General features: G+C 40.5%; 1 protein-coding gene across 1 annotated transcript in view; it reads left to right on the top strand.

Annotated features, from left to right (window-relative positions):
• Nucleotides 1–322: 322 nt before the first annotated feature.
• Nucleotides 323–15,104, top strand: part of LOC109407440 (band 7 protein AGAP004871) — a 501,977-nt gene continuing 487,195 nt past the window's right edge. The window contains exon 1 of the mRNA XM_062852801.1: nucleotides 323–767. The gene's annotated coding sequence lies outside the window, so the exon portion shown is untranslated. The remainder of the gene's footprint in view (nucleotides 768–15,104) is intronic.

Genomic DNA, 15,104 nt, shown 5'->3' with positions numbered 1-15,104 from the left:
AGGCGGTTGTGAGCCGCTCCTCCTGGAGAACAGACGCTCAAGTTTGCCGAAGTAACCCCCCCCCCCCTTTCCTGTCAGCCTATGACCAAAGTTCCCACCGGGGTTGGTTACCCGATCTTCCCTAAGGTTGCTCATAGTTTCCGGCCGGTACCACGAGGAGGTAGGGATAGGAGTTGCTGGGCAGAGGTAGTGGATCACAATGCGATCTGAATTGCGCAGCATACCCAACCTTTACTGGGCCCTTCCATAGCATTCGAAATATTTCCCATCCATCACATAGTCCTACCCTGTGCCACTACTGTCCGATTCGCTAGCCTACATAAATGATAATCGCAAGGCCTTGCCCGGTTTGACTGTATAGAAAAGTCTGCGGTAGCGGTTGCACCTTCTGTACACTTTTCGATTGACTGCAGCAGCAGCACCAGGAGCGGCACTCTGGAAAATTGAAAAGTGTTTTCAGTAGCAAATTCGGGCTGCTTCCGTTCGTTCGCGTAGATCTAGTACCTAGATGGCTCGGGCTGTGGGCATTTCGATAATCCGTTCGTCGGGGCATTCTGCGTTCTAGAGCCTGGGTTGTTGAAACCGCAAGTGAATATACTCGTTCCGCGAAAGCCTAAAAGCACTTTTGCCATAACTGCCCGTAGTGACCGTTTACTGCCCGGGTCGGTGGCCCCATTGGGCATCCCATTAGAACCGGATTTGCCGTGTACGGGGACGGGAACGGGGATTGCAAGCGGAAGGGGGCGTCAAGCTGAGTGCCGGCGGAGGTAAGCAGATTTCGTGTATCCTTTTTTCGTCATGAATGGAAGAGAAGACTTATGTATCCCCGGTAGCAATGCGCTCTGCTCTGTTGCTTTTCGTTCGTGCAAAGTGATTATAAACGTGGCCCATTGAAAGCAAACACGTGTTCGTGATAAACGGCAGTTCAGTTTTTGGGCGAGACCAGCAACAGTGTGCTTAGGTGTCCAATTTGACGACTTGTTGATTGTAAAATTTTTATGAAGCCAAGTGCTACACTGAAGAAATCTCTGCTAATGGTGCGGTAATGGGTGTCATTGCAGTTAAATATTTGTGGACAAATCAAGCATTGCCAAACTCGTTTTCTATAGACAAAGATAATGGTATGGCGTTCTTTGTAATGTTTTTATGTTGTTTAATACTTTCATGTATGTACATACTTCTAATCTCATTAGTAGTTTTTAGGAGACACGTTAGATCATACTCTGAGGGAAAAGCCCTCGCTGGAAAAGTATTTCAATTCTACATTCCCCCAAGAATAGCAGCATTTGCATGTGACTTCACACAGACATGACGAAGATAGAAAGTGATATGAATACGGCATGATGATATTGATCCGCAGGTCGATGAATTATTAACCTGTAAACGTAAAGTCTTAATACTGGCTCGACCCTAATTGCTGTGGGCACCGTAGTGCTGACGTGGCCAAGGATCATCAAAAGAAGTCATTACAGTGATTTATGTCTTGTTGACTTTTCGATGCAGTTGTTCTATATGGCTGACTTGCTGCCCTAAACTTCCGGAGAACCATAGTGCACCACTGGGTTGGGGCCGTCCAGCACGTGAACAGAAAATTCGCGATTTCCAATACTCTGCTCCTCTTCCGTGGGCAAGTGTAAATATTTCTTAAACTTCTACCCCTTCCCCAAATATCCTTGTGTACTTTATGGTTCTATAACATTTACCCGAAAACCATTTACCCGAAACACATTTACCCGAATGACATGCACCCGAACGTCACTTACCCGAATGCGACAAATACCCGAACGTGACATTTACCTGAATGCGACATTCACCAGAATACGACATTTACCCGAATACGACATTTACCCGAATGCGACACTTACCCGAAAAATGCAAAAAAACCGTGGACTTGTTCCCCATATGATTTGTCAATAATAATAAATATGTTATGGCCCAGTGTTATACAGCCAGCTTTCGTTAGACCTTATAATCATCAGGCCAAGTGATCATCAAGCACTCTGTAACAGGACTAACAGGCGGTCAAAATGCAATTATGATTTGAGGATTTTTTAATGTTTTGTTTTTTTTTAACGTCTCCACATCACAAGCCCGAACGCCAACCCGAAATCATTCAGGAGGTCGCCCAAAAAGTGTTCACTGTGGACAATTTATTAGAAGTTGATAAAACTTAATCAGTTAGAAAAGGGTAACCCTTGGGCAATCTTTAGCAACGTTGTGATTCATGAAGGTTTACCTAGAGGGGAGAATTAGCATAATTTAAAATTACCTAAAAAGAAGAAATAAAAAAAAATAAGGGTTTACGGAAACGTAAGAAGCAAATGCAATGCATTTAGGAAAACTGCGACGAAGGGAGAGATTGCTGATTCAAACATTTTTCCCGATATTCAGCGTGCATATCCGATGGCCGAAGGCGATGTACTTGTCTATTCAAATATGAATGAAGAGCTCAGTATGCTTCTAACAGGCCTTTTTTGGAACTATTGTGTTCTCTTAAAATATGCTTAAACTTTTGCTATTGGCGCTAATTCCGAATCATATTTTAACAAATAATTCTCCCTTCTTTTTATTATTGGCTGTTCTTTGGAACTATAAAATGCTGTTACAATATAGTTGTTGAAGTTTTTATTTGAGAATTCTTTTTATTTCAAGCTATGACTGTTCTTTCGAAGTTACAGCTATTCCTTTAAAAACTATAAGTATTTTAATCTGAAATGTTTCCTTCTTTTAATTGTTGAATGTTCTTTCAAATTGACGATCTTATAACCATACCACAACGAAGTTCATTTTTATTATAATTCATTTGGTATTGAATTCTTGTCCCAGATCTTGTCAAATGGCTAACTTTCTGATAAGTGAGAAATCCCGAAAAGACATCGAGCCATTCGGCAAAAAATCATTCATGCCGAAAGTCATGACGATGAATGCTAAACTGTTCTTGGTGATTTAAGATAAATTGAACTGTTTTAAGCACAACTGAACATTCGAATGTAATGACTTTTTCATTACCAAGCTATAACATTTTAACAACACAGGCTGCTTTGAGCTACTTATATACTCGGTCACAATTTAGCAGCCATACTGCAACTCCACTTCTTCTAATATTTGCCTTCTTTTTAAAATAGGCTGTTCTTCTGAATTTGCAGAGTCCAACTGTGTACTGTAGCTGACTTGGTCGACCAAACTGGAAATAGAGGCTATTTTTCGAGTTGGAATGTTATATTGTTTATTTGCAGACGAACTTCTAACTCCTTGAAATATTTGTCCTTCTTAATAAGCTTAATAAGCTGTTCTTTCAAGTTAAGATTTACACAATTGACTGGTGGCCAAATTAGCAACTTGATCAGATATTTTCCATTTTTTGGAATAGACTGTTCTTTCGAGGCCTGCTAATCGACCGATCTATCATTTTTTCGGCCCAATGACCACTCGGTTAATATGCTGGGCTTACTATCCATTTCTCTACCTATAACGGGGTAATGACCCATTCGGGGTAATGGCTTTTGGGATAAAGGCCTATTCGGGGTTATGGATTTCGGGCCGTTGCATTAAGGGTAATTTGGTAGAGTTTCTTTTACAGAAATAGTGTTAACCTCACTAAGTTGTTTGGTGGCCAAACTATTCCTATCCTTCGGAGATTTTTCCTTCTTCTCTTCAAGGCTGTTCTTTCGAGTTGTACTGCTGCATAATTTATTAGCGTTCGAACTACTTACTCTATATGAGTTTTTTTTCTTCTTTTGATCATAGGATGTTGCTCTAAATTACATTTTTACAGGATTGAGTGATGGATTCCAAGTCTTCACCTAAGAATTTTCCCTTCTTTTAATAACAGGGTGTTCTGTATCGTGAACAAATTGCAAACTTTTTTATCGAAGTTTTTTTTTCTAATGATATGTTGACTTGCCGAGGGCTGTTCTATAATCGATTCGATTTAATGACCATTCGGTCTACAAATAGAGTTTTTGTCTTCTTTAAATCATAAACAGTTCTATGCTTATCGAAAGAACAGCTTATGAATCAAACAAGAGTAAATCTCTAGAGGGAATGCCAACAGCAAACACAAACAATATCAAGCTGCAGCTTAGTATTATTCAGGTGTTTGCCCTGTGAGTTCCTATCACGGATCATTTCAGAGAAAATTTAATAAAATGTGTTTTTGAGGAATTCGACATTCAAAATATTTGTCTGAGCCGCAATACAAAATAATACATGTACTTTTTGCATTGAACAAAACAAACGAACTTTACTCACAAAATCATAATTTATGCAGAGTAATACACTATTCGGGTAAATGTCGCATTCGGGTAAGTGTCGCATTCGGGTAAATGTCGCATTCGGGTTAATGTCGCGTTCGGGTAAATGTCGCATTCGGGTATATGTTACATTCGGGGAAATGGTTTTCGAGTAAATGTGTTTCGGGTAAATGGTTTTCGGGTAAATGTTATAGAATCGTACTTTATAGTTCTTTTTAAGCATGGAACACACTGGTGGTGTTCGTACCATGGTAGAAGTTGTCAAGAAAATTATTCCAAGGCTATCTTGAATGAACACAATTATCAGTATTTCAAGATGTTACGAATACCACCAGTCTGTCCAAGGTTTTATTGTATACATTTACGCGGAATGTCATTTGGCGGAATGAACCATTTCGCGGAATGCACCATTTGAGCTAGTCTAGTCTATAGTCTACATTCATTGACGTGATGGAAACTTGCTGACAGACAAAACAATGGTGTATGTTAGAAGGAGAGAGCACTTCGAGGATGCGAAGGAGTGGCGTCAGTGGTGTAGTGGGAAGCGTTGTTGCCTCTCACCCCAGCCGGTCTAGGTTCAATCCTAAATAGTCGACGTCGTCGATATTTCTGAGACAAAAATATCTGATCACGCCTTCCCTCGGGTAGGAAGTAAAGCCGTAGATCCCGGCCCATGTGTTGATGGGTTCGATATGTAGGATTGTCAGGTGTGTGTGGATCTTCTAAACCAAGGGGGAAAATCTGCTTAACAGACCTGGACAGGAAGGGCCCATATAGCCGAGGCGGTAAACGCACGGGTATTCAGCATGACCATGCTGAGGGTGACGGGTTCGATTCCCGGTCGGTCCAGGATCTTTTCGAAAAGGAAATTTCCTTGACTTCCTTGGGCATAGAGTATCTTCGTGCCTGCCACACGATATACACATGCAAAATGGTCAATGGCAGAGGAAGCTCTCAGTTAATAACTGTGGAAGTGCTCATAGAACACTAAGCTGAGAAGCAGGCTTTGTCCCAGTGAGGACGTTACGCCAAGAAGAGAGAGAGAGACCTGGACAGGAAGGTCCGGATAGTGTGGGGTTAAGGCCGTCTTCTACGACAAAAGTAAAAGCCAAGACTATTCTCGTATCGACCCACTAAACAAATTCCCATGGTCGCCAAACCCTACGTCGATTCACTGTTGACGTGCAACGTAATATCGTCAGCGAAGCCGATGATCTGCACCCCCACCGGGAACTCTAACCTCAATATCTTGTCATACATGACATTCCATAACACCGGACCCAGGATGATACCTTACGAGACTACTGAGGAAAGCACTTCCGACCCACCGCTGTGTCGTAAGCTAGTACTCGATTCTGAAGGTCCGAGAATTTTGTACAGGTACCTGGGTAACCCCAGACGCAGTAGCGTATCGGTAATAGCCGATCAACTGGCGCTATTGAACGCGTTCCTCACATCCAAAGTCACTATTGCACAGTAGCGAGTCCCCCTCTTTTACGCTGGAGCGCTATCTCGGCAGCTTTTGTAACCGACAGGATAGTGTCTGCGGTCGACCTCCCTTTCCGATCAAGCATATTTGTCTATGTGCCGACGGCTCTCCGGGTGGTTTCCTCAGGCTCTGAATCTTCAAAATTTCTGGGAAAACGCCCTCAAGCAGGAATTTCCGCATAGCAGACTTGAATATCTCGGGAACCTCTGCGATAGCCCAATTTTCAAACCAGGTTCGTTACTCCGTCCTGACCTGGGGCCTTACCTACGCTAAGGGACTTTGCTATCCCCACAAGTTCCACATCGATGACCCTCTCCTCATCGCCAGCCTCAGTCCCCGACTGTCCTACGAAAGGAGGCCAAGGACTAGGATCATGACGCGGAAAAAGCCCCTCGATGATCTCCTCCAACATCTCTGGAGAATGCTCTGTAGGAGCTATTACACCTCTCGTCTTGGCCATCACGATCCTGTAAGCATCCCCCCACGGATTCGCATTGGCACTCTGACAGAGACCCTCAAAGCAGGCCTTTTTGCTTGCCCTTATCTCGATCTTCAGCGCGGCTTTTGCAGCGGCGATACCACCCGCCGCACACAGGCGTAAATGGGTCAAATTCCTGGCCATAAGTCGGACATTTTTTTCTGGTTTTTCCAGTGTCTGATATTTTTCAAAGATAAACGAAGTAATGCTTCATCATGTGGCAATCAATAAACTACTTTGGGATGCATATTTTTTTTAAGAACAAATTCCGAAATTTGACGATTTTCTCTACTGTTTTTTCATTTGCATCATAACTCATCGAAAGAACTTCAATTATCGAAAAATTGGCAGTTTGAAAAAATAACTGAGTATGTAACACAGTTCTCCTGATAAGGGTGTATCATTTAAACAAAAAACTTCACCTGGTTTCATTTATTTTGCTCTCTTACAGAGGATTTTTCAAAATCATGTTTTTTGTCAATTTTGAACCATTTTCAGTATTCAAAAAGTTTTCAGATTCTGCAGCATTCCGCGATCTGAATAAAATTACAATAAAATATAAGGCATATCCTTTGTGAATCGCAAGAGAACGGGTACCAGAAAGTACCAGACGAAAAAATAAATCATTTTGAAATTTACACTTTTTTGACTAGTTTTTAGTTTCAATTTAGGTTTAATTTCGAAAAAGCAACTTCGTTTCGACTACTTTTTCAATGAACGGCCACTTACTCTCGGTAGATAGATCATTGCAGAATACAAATCTGGTCTTCTATCTCTTAACAAAATGTGTCAAATGGAATTAATTTAGTAAATTTGGACAGAAATCTCCATACACTGATAAACGCCTAAATGTATGCAATGCAGTAGTAATCTAATGTAGCTAGAACTATTGTGTTCAAAATTTGTTATAAAAAAATCAAAAACAACTCAAATAAAGAGCTCACTATTTGTAGCATGTAATCATATGTTGATGCACCGGTAAGAAAATATTTTCAGATAAATATTGTTTTTTATAGCTAAACTCATTGAGTTTTTCACTCAGTACTCCACGAACTTACTTTTATGTATAAAGTTGTGTTAAAATGCCATGTTTTAATAGAAAAATTCAAACTGATATTCCACACGGCTTCTATCATCATTTTCAAGCTCCCAAAATTTCAATCCATGATTATTTTTTTTGTTTTGATGTGTTTTCCAGGGCACTATAAAAGTTACCCCAAAATGAAAATGTGATTCCCAAAATATCTCGAAAAAGGTACAACACTTAAACTGAGTTTAAGGGGCCGTTCAAAAATAACGGCCCATATTCCCAAAAATTGTGAAGATAGAACAATTGTTCAACAAGTTTACCAATTATGATACTCCTTACAACTTTGCTGAAGGCATAAACACGTTATCTACACTTATAAAAGAATTGAATTTCTCTCACACTTCTAGGAGAATGTCTATGAAACGAGGTGGCCCTTGTTTCCAAACAATATTTTTCTTGGAAATATAATTATTTTTCAGTTCTCTGTTGTCAAATAAAAATGTTCGACGCTTCAAGCGATTTTTGGGGGTGAAAATAAACGTTGTCCTTAGAGAGGATATAAAAAATCATTTCTAGCCTTTAAGTGGATTAATATGTTTGTTGTTTGTTTGTTTTATTAACGACCCTTTAATCAATTATGATCATTCGGGTCGGAATACCAATTCATTACATATATTCAAACACAATTACAATTACAAATTATTTACTACTCGGGTCTCGTCTACGCCTTCCTCTCTCAATGCTTCTTTGAACCCAGGCAAGCCATGCATCCATGTCATTGCTATCGGGCTCGGGCTCGGACTCATCATCATTCCGTTCGGTGCTCATTTCGAAATCTGCCGTGCGCTCTCCCTCCGATTGTTTCACTTTACGAAAAAACCTCACATTCCCATCTTGCTTCTTTCTCGGCGGCGACTCCGTTGTCGGTTCGATCATTTGCACACACGGTGGCTGCTGTACGCATTGTTGCTGCTCTTTTTGTTTCCTCCTCTTTTTCCCGCCGCCGCCGCCGGTGGTTGCGATGTCGTCGTTCGATGGCTTGTTCCTCGCTTTTTCGTCCACTGCACTGGAGTAGCTTGGCGCGTTCAATTCGGTCACTTGATTGAGTGTCGGGTAATCATCGCCCGCGGGTTCGTTGGATGTCGATTGGTTGTTGGTTTTGATTTGGATTTTCTTCTTGTATTGCACACATGAACTACCGGGGTGCAGTGGTTGGGTACAATGCTTACATGATGCTGGTTGATTACGGTATGTAACCAAAGTTTCTTGGCCTTGTATCGTAACAAACGATCGGATGTGGCTACGGAGTGTCATAGTTACTACGCGCACCCCTGAAGAAACGTGTTGGTAAGGAAATGAGGGACCCCAACTCAATTCCTTCACATTGTGCACTTCGCCGAAATGACGTAGAAAAATAGCTACATCTTCATCGCTCACACTCTCGGAGAGGTCATGAACTTTGACCTCAGTACAACCGTTGTCAATCACCAATCGTACTCGATGCTTGCTGCCTTGCACTTCCAGCTCATGTCGGCCGTCGTGTTCTTTCACTATCTTTTCAGCCATTGCTTGGTCTGCACATTTAACATGCACGCATTTCGAAGCATGATTGATCTGCAGGCGTTTCACTTGGTTAGGTTGTAAGCCTAGTGTCAGATTAACAAAACCGTGGATTTGTTCATAAGTTGGACGTCGCGTAAAGTTCGATAAATCTACTTTAAATGTGTTCTCTCGTGAATTGAGAGCCATCACACCACACAGATAGAAAAGCTTCTCGCAATTGAAAATACGTCCAACCGATACGGAGACTGATCGCAAACTGGCTATTTATAATCCAAAATGCTTCATCAATATCTAAATTCACAATTTTATCGCTAGTACATACATAATAGGGATACTCACTAAACAGATTAAATTGCTGCGTAAGCCATGATTTTCTGCTTATTTGAAATGTTTTATGATTTTGCGAATGAAATAATCAAAGATTGCCTTGGTGATCGCGACGTTTAATCAGTTTAATCAGTTTACGCTGTTTAGTGAATCCCTTTAATATACCATAAAAACGTGTTAAAACTTTTTGGCCATGAAATGGACCCTCTTACTCCAGTGTGCGCCGTTCGTTTTGTTCTTCCTCAGATCGTGCTGGCTGCATCCGCTGCCTAGCCCGCGGACAGGCGCGGTGCAGGTCCGCAATCGCTTGAGTCCACCAGTAAGCCAGTGGCATCCCATTTCTAGGGTGGACTTGCCTAGGCATGGTCGCATCGCTCGCACGCGAGAGCACCACTACCAGCTTGTCGCCGTCTTGGCCTTACCTCTTCTCCTCTTCTTGGCATAACGTCTTCCTGGGACAAAGCTTGCTTCTCAGCTTAGTGTTCTATGAGCACTTCCACAGTTATTAACTGAGAGCTTCCTCTGTCAATGACCATTTTGCATGTGTATATCGTGTGGCAGGCACGAAGATACTCTATGCCCAAGGAAGTCAATGAAATTTCCTTTTCGAAAAGATCCTGGACCGACCGGGAATCGAACCCGTCACCCTCAGCATGGTCATGCTGAATACCCGTGCGTTTACCGCCTCGGCTATATGGGCCTTACCCTAGCCGCCTTTTCCTCTACCCGCTGCCTGCAGTTTTTGTAGACGATACAGTATTGTAGCGAACCGCTACACTCTGAAAAATTTTCACGTCCGATTTACGTGAAAAGATAGGTAGTTTTCGTCCACCATATTTTTCATGTAACCTTCACCGGAATGGCAGGTAGCTGGATAAATTTGAGCTTCGCTCATCGACGTGATAAGTCAGGTAAACTTGACATTTATTTTACGTACTGATTACGTGAAATGTGTGTGAGTGCTACTGGAATTTCAGGTAACTTTTACGTGAAAACAAGATTAGTTCTACGTAAATTTCACGTAATTTATTCATGATTTTTATATGAAAATTAAGCAGCAGTACCAGCTTGCAACGCATTTGAAGAGGCAAGAGATTTTAAATCCTTACAAAATGCAATGAAAAAATACATCATTCCATTTTTTAAGGATGTAAAAACTCTTGACTCCTCAAATACGCTACAAGCTGCTACATATATGTAACAATTTAAGAAAATTCCTTATCAGTCTTTTATTCAGAGTTATTCAATCTGCATTCACAAACATAATAATTAAAACCATCTACACGTACATACGTTTCGTACTCTCCAAGATTGGATAATTCCAAACAAACGCAGAAATTTCGACTCAAAATCTTTGTAATCCAGCTGTTTCAAATACTTGCTGAACTATAGTTTTCCGTCACCATCAGGAGGCTAACAGCCCCTAACACCTGCTTCTGAAACTAAGGAAAATAATAAAAGTCAACGCTGTTTATAATTAATCATCCATTGCCTTAAACAATTAAATTACCGTTCAATATTCGCAGCAACTTGCTCTGAAACAGCGTGGTCCTGCACCAACTTATTTTCAACGCCATATTGTTTTTATTTTGCACACCTGAAATTCACGTAGCTTTCGTTTCGCGGAAACTTCCGAGTCAGAAACGCATTCAAACGATTTATGTGAAAATTAGGTGGATTTGACCAAACAGGGTGGTGAATACTCCGTGTTTATCGGGTGATAGTTACTAACGTCAGGTAGCTTTTCAGATTTTGTGATTAAGGATGAGCTACGTGATATTTCACGTAAATCGGACGTGAAAATTCTTTAGAGTGTAGATGATCGCTGTGAGTGTAGCTATCGTCCACTCTCCAGTTCGAACTACTTTGTTTGGCCAGGACTAGGGCCAGGGCTACAAAAGGTAACGTCAATAATCGACTCCGTACTCTTGGTACTTTTGGTACCGACATTAGCCAGGTCGACATCTAGTATAGCCAGCTTGATGACCAGTGCCCCTAGCAGGATCTGACCCCGCTGGTTCGTGAAACGGCTTTCCCAGTCCACGGCCAAAACATTGAAGTCTCCCGCTAATACCACCGGCCTTCGGCCTGTTAGCACGGTCGTCATACAGTTCAGCACTTGCGTTAACTGCTCGATCGAACTCCGTGGAGGCGCATAACAGCTACAGAAGAAGGCACCCTTTGTTTTGGCGACCACGATCCCTCATAGGTAATAGACATCAACTCCTGGACGGGGTACTTACCCGGTCGTCCATATCGCCGCAATTTTCCTGGACTCATCCGAAACCCAATATCCGTAGCCGGCCGGTACTCGATTTGGGTCCGCTATGATGGCGATATCCGTCCCCATTCAGAAACCGTCTGACAAAGCAGTTGCTGAGCTGCGTCACAGTGGTCAAGGTTCAGCTGCGTAACCTGCTCTGTGATTATTTCACTGCGGCTTTCTTGAAGGCCGGGTACCTTGGACCACTCGTTGGATGGCTGTTGTTCACGGATTTCCCGCTACAAATCAGGCAAATGGGTGGACTCGTGCATTCTTATGCCTTATGGCCTTCGGTGCCGCATCTTCTGCATAGTTTGCTCCTGTCAGGGCCTTTGTAGTCGAATGATTTGTATCCTGGTTCCAGACACCTGAAGCAAACCTACGGTGGCTCATGGGATGTCAGATGACATACGCACCAGTCTACCCTGATAATCCCTACTTTAACGGACTTTTTTACGTCCGCCATAGGTAGCTGAACCAAAGCTACCTGTGTCCCTAACGGCAGCGGTGGCCACCTACACGTCGCACTGTTGCCGCAGTGCCGTGATGAGTTCTTTCACTTCAGTGACGTCGTCTAGGTTTTTCACCTTCAGATTTGCCTCTGTGAGAACCAACACCTTTACGCCAAATGACCTTTTCCGCAAAACTTTTGTAGGCGGCGCCCTTGTGCTCCTTATCGCGCTTCAGCTCCAGGATCATCTCGCCCCACGAGCTTGGCATCGCTTCGCATCGCCTTCAAGACGTCCGAATACTTGGACTGTTCAGTTTTGATGACAAGCGCGTAGCCTTTCTCTTGCTTGGCACCTACTCTTATACGCCTTCTTGATTTGGCGTCCCTGGCGTCCCCGTTTTCCGTGCTGATAGTGTGAAGAGCTAGCTTTAACCTTTTTAAACCGGACTGTTTCATCAGCACTGCACTCGAACAAGTTTGTTATGCTCGGTTTTATCACCGGGTTTATATATGGCCGCTCCAGCCTCAAAGGGTTATGTTGAAATTTATGAAAATAAAAAGTTCAATCAAACCCCACCTGGCAGGTTCTTTACAATCTCTTCATGTGTCTTAGTTTGCCAAAATTTTCCAAAATGAATAAAAATGTTGCTTAGCAACATCCGCAAAAAGTTGGATCTTTGATCAAGTTCTGTGAAGTCATTTAATCCAATTAGAATTCATTAACTATTGCAAACGCTTTAGAATTTTTGGCTCAAATATTAAAAATCAGCAGCTTGTTCTATCTGTAGATGGAATTTTTTTCTTATTAATAAAGTTTCTATGATGAAATCAACACGATTTTTGAAATCTTACAAATATATGAATTAGCTTTGAAAAATTTATTGAAAAAAGTTAGATTTCCAAATTTTCTCTGAATTCTATGAAAACATGATATAAGAAGTGTTTCACGATTTTGCCTTTGACATTTTTAAGTGAAAGTTGTTTAAAATAAAAAAAAACTTTGTTAAAAACTTTGGTGTGAGGCGATAGCAAAAAGTTTGGGAACCTCTGATGTATTATTATAATTATAATTATTGTGATGTGGTGTGTATAATGATTTGTGGGAAATGCTACATAAATCTTGTTGTTCGTCATAAGTCAAAGCCACAGAGAAATAAAAACTCTATAATAATTATTCATGCTGTTTTCACAGAGAACAGACATCCAAGCTAGAAGAAAATTTTCTCGAAAGCTGTGTAAGAAATCAATCTTTTTTAGCGTTGAGAACACTAGCGTAACCAAAGCAGCAGTCAGTGCTAAAATTGCATATCGAGATAATTTGTAAATTTAGCACTGACAGCAGCATATGAACTTTGCAATAGCAGCGCCATCACGAAGTTGGACATTTTTTTTATTACCGTACGGGATTGGGCCGAAGGTTCCCGGATTTTCATGAAACTTTTTCCACAGGCAAGGCTCGTGGATATATGAACCAAAAAAAAAAAAAAAATTGAGAAAAAATCAGGGTCGCCTATTTTCTCGGAAAACTCAGGTGGAAATTCTTTGTTTTCCCCTGACACTACTTGCTTTGAAAAATCATAACTCAAGAACGAAGCATCATAGAAACAAAGTTTTTTTTTAGAAAATGAAAGCAAACTTTCTCAGAAATAAAAAAAAAATATAAACTGGAAAAGTTTACCCCTAAATTTTCCACAGTTAAGAAAATTCGTAAGGAAAAGCCAGAAAAACAATGCCCGAACTCGTTAAAAAATACCAAAAACATATTTTTGAGAAGGTTATTCCATAAGCTTTAATCGCTGAAATGCACTTTTTTTCGTTTTTGAATTATGGCCAATTTTGTTGGAAAATGTCCAAATGTGTCATATAAGCCTTTGAATTCACGGGAAATTTAAAAAAAATATTTTTGAGAAAATAGTTTCATATATTTTTGAAATGCGCTTAATTTTCTTTCTTGAGTTATGGCCAATTATGTGGAAAATGACCATATAATATATGCATGCGTGCATGGTTATTTTTATATACATGGGATGGTCAAAATGTTTGGGATAGGCAACTTTTTTTTCTCTTACAAAAAAGTTCAACAAGCTATAACTTTTCATAGAGCGCATCAAAAAATCTCAAATTTTGACTGTTTGTCAACCTATTATGTGTGCATCATTGGTACAAATTTGGGCTCGATTGATTAATATTTCGCTAAGTTAGAACCGTTCGGGTAAAACACTATTTTTCAAACAACTCATTTTTGAGATGTCATATCTCGGAAACCAGTGAACCGAATTAAATGAAATTTTGAACGTACAATAACAATATGTACATGCTTCACAAACTATTAAAACATATGTACTTTTTAAACGTTGAAAGTTATCATGGATTGACACTTTTTGGTTTTTTCTCGAAAAAATGTATTTTTTTTACATCAATGTCAATAAATTTTAGTGTTGATATCCGAAGATTTTCCACTTCTGTTCTCAAGTTATCTGTAATCAGATATATTAGAGCCTATTTAGATTGAAGGTAGAACACATTTAGTAATTTTTGTGTGGTATTGTAAATTTGACTTATTTTCCTCTATATGGGTAAAAATTACAATCCGGTATAACTTAATTCGCCGTGAGAAAATATTACATTTTATAACGTCGTATTAAGTATCAATATATTGTTGATAAACGTTATAAAATTCATTCAATTCGGTTCACTGGTTTCCGAGATATGACAGTTCAAAAATTAGTTGTCTAAATAATAGTGCTTTACCGAAACGGTTCCAACTTCGCGAAAAATCTATCAATCGAGCCCAAATTTGTACCAATGATGCACATATAATAGGTTGACAAACAGTCAAAATTTGAGATTTTTATGCACTCTATGAAAAGTTACAGCATATTGAATTTTTTTATGGGAGAAAAAAAGTTGCCTATCCCAAACATTCTGGCCATCCCCTGTATATAGATTCATGAGGCCAGCCAGTGGAAAAATTTTCATGAAAATTTGAGACCCTTCGGCCCAATTTGTACGATCATAAAAAAATGCCCAGTGGTCACTTGTGTTGCCCTTTCAAATGGCCGATAAATTGCTTACACAGTTTTGAAACTGGACTTGGATGTATCTTTTCTGTGTTATTTTTCATTAGGGGCAAATCACTAAGTTCTTTGGGATTGCTTCGAACCCCGCCAGAATGCATTTCAGTTGTTCCTTTCTCTGCTCAAAAGAGACAGAAAGAGAATTCACCTCTCCATCTTCTGCACACACCTTT

Source organism: Aedes albopictus, chromosome 2 (assembly GCF_035046485.1).
Source record: "Aedes albopictus strain Foshan chromosome 2, AalbF5, whole genome shotgun sequence".
NCBI lineage: Eukaryota > Metazoa > Arthropoda > Insecta > Diptera > Culicidae > Aedes > Aedes albopictus.
This window is presented reverse-complemented; position numbering and strand designations above follow the sequence as displayed.